Genomic DNA, 2849 nt, shown 5'->3' with positions numbered 1-2849 from the left:
GAGAGGAGATACGACTCCACGAACTCCCCTAAATATACCCACAAAGTAGAGTCGAGCTTAGACTCCAAATAAGCGCTTCTTGGGAGGAAACCCAAGCACTAACCTCATTAAATAGGGTTTAATTTTTCTTTAACTATTCATAGTCTAACTGCAGGAAATGTTGACATTTAATAAGGGCAAACACGGCCTGACCCACAGGTTTGCCTTAGGCCGTGCTCATACCACGGGCAGAGACACGGCCGTGTGAAAGCAGAGAAATTTTTTCCCAAAACACGAGATTCGATACATTTCCACGGTCACGCGACATGGCCGTAGGCAATCCTGCCAAATCAACACAGGCGTAAAACACGCCCGTGTCTATAAATCGTGGTCAAAACTAAGACATTAGCACGGGCGTGAGCACATAAACACGGGCTGGGAGAAGCGAACGAATTAACACGGGCAGTCGGCACGCCTGTGCCCACCTCTCGTGGATAAAACTGAGAAATTAACATGGGCGTACAACACGCCCGTGTCCACCACCCGTGGTTGAAACTGTCAAAATGACACGACCATGTGCACCAACACGCCCCAAGGAACACGGGCGTGCGTGTTTTACTATTATTTTTATTTTTATCTTTGTTTCTATTTTTATTTCATTATCTCTCATTTACTTTTGAAGACCTCCATCTTATATTCTACCTACCTTTATGGTTATCATCGAATTATTCTTTTAATTCTCCTTCACAGTGGTGTCGTCTCATTTATCCCTCAGAATCATGCATTTCTTTCAGCTTTTTCTTCAATTCTCGCTCTCGCTAATCTAAGGATATCGTTCACAATTTCAGGGCAGTTTCACTCCTCTCCCTCTCTTTTGATATTGTCTTTATATTACTATTATACATCTTTGTACATTGAAGACAATGTACACCTTAAGTGTAGGGGGTCATTTGTATCATTATCAGAAAAATTCTTGAATTTTGTCTTGTTCTCATGTGATCTTCTCATATCATTATTAGAATGAATTTTGATTAATTTATGATTTTTATTGATATGTCTTGAATTAAAACATAGGCATTCATGCATTGATTGTTTAAACTTTAAGGAATTATAGAATCAAGCATGATAAGTTGATTTTTGAGATTTAAAAATTTTTAGGTTGTTTCCCCAAGTTTAGGTACTATATTGAGTTGAAATTCACAAGTTTAAACATCAAAAAGCCATAATTTTTGTGAGATCTTGAGCCTTTAGACCATATATTATTTCTTTCATGCTCACTTTTATTGTTGCTTTGAGTGCGTCAATATTGATCTGTTATTCTAGAACTTGCTTGATTATACATGTCAAGACCACACCATTTAATTTGATATGTCAAGATGATAAAGGCACTTAGGTTTAACCCACTCACTCCATAAAAGCCTACCTTCATAATTAACCCTTAGTGAACCCCTTTGAGCCTAACAACCCAGTCATTGATTCACCCTCAATATTAACCCATAACCCATTATTATTGAAATCCCCTAAATTAATTTGATCCCTATTTTTGTCAAGATTTGATTTGAATAAATTGCTTAGCTATGTTTTATCTTTGATATTTAGCCTATGTTATTTGACTTGTTCTTAAAAAAAAATTACAATACATACATTTATATTAGTAGTATTCTTTGTTTTTGAGCTTAAATGTTTAAATCCATATTCTGAGAAGAAGTTCAGTTGTATTCAATTGATGATTAGTTATTTTTCTAGTTAGGTAATTTTTCAATTCAATCTCAAATCTAACCTTTTGTTTCAGCTTGTGACCACACCCCCTAACCAAAGCCACATTACAACCCTCTAAAGACTTTTTGATTGATGTTTCATCTCAATATATAGTAATGGAGATTTGATTTTCATGCAAGCCTATGGTAATAACTTTTCATATTGACTATTGAGTGCCTAACTTGTTGTCCTTAAACACCTCGAGTGATTTGAGTGAATCCTTAGTGAGGATGTTAAAACTCTGTGATATTTTGAATCAAAGGTAATCATTTAGATGAGGGGAAACACCTATGTTTTCGTGATAAAATGCTCAACTTAGAATGTTTGAAACTTTGATGTTCTTCTAGTTGAACACTCAATGTATGATTACTTTTGGATTATTTTGAGATATTATTGATAGGAATTATAAGTTGAGAAAAATGAATTCTTAATTTCGAGTTGAGGATTTTGCTTGAGGACAAGCAAATGCTTAAGTATGGGGGTATTTGATAAACCGTAATTTATACATATTTTTATCCCATGCTTAGCACATGTTTGGATGATTTATCCTTAGATTTGGTGAATTCGATGCTCCTAATCCTTTAATCTCATGTTTTATACTTAGGTGAGCATAGGAGAGTAAAAAGAGCGAGAAACGAGCTGAAAACAGAGAAAATGGACCAACATATGAAATCATCATGGCCTGGACTTCCGTACACGGGCAAACCACACGCCCGTGTAGTTCTAGCAGGCTCTAACACAGCTTAGACTTGCTTACACGGGTAGACCACAGGCTCGTGTCCTTTTAGTAGAATTGAGCACGAGATACACAGGTAGACCACATGCCCGTGTCTATTTAACAGCCTTGAACACGGATTGAAGAAATCAAACACGGGCGTGTCACACAGGCGTGTCCCTATTGAGCCCAAATTTAGTCCTATTCGAAAAAGGCCACTCTTGAGGGCTTTTATACATTCTAAAGCCTATTTAAACACACTACAGGAGGATTAGAGGGGACACACGGAGTAGGAGGCAAGGAATTACTCGAAGAAAGCCAATTGATCCATCTCAGAAGCCAGATTCACCTTCAAGACTGAAGATCTCCCTTCAATTCCCTTCAAGAGTTCTTGGGT

The sequence above is a fragment of the Gossypium arboreum genome, chromosome 13 (assembly GCF_025698485.1).
Source record: "Gossypium arboreum isolate Shixiya-1 chromosome 13, ASM2569848v2, whole genome shotgun sequence".
Lineage (NCBI taxonomy): Eukaryota > Viridiplantae > Streptophyta > Magnoliopsida > Malvales > Malvaceae > Gossypium > Gossypium arboreum.
The sequence above is the reverse complement of the archived record's forward strand: the minus strand, read 5'-3'. Positions refer to the sequence as shown.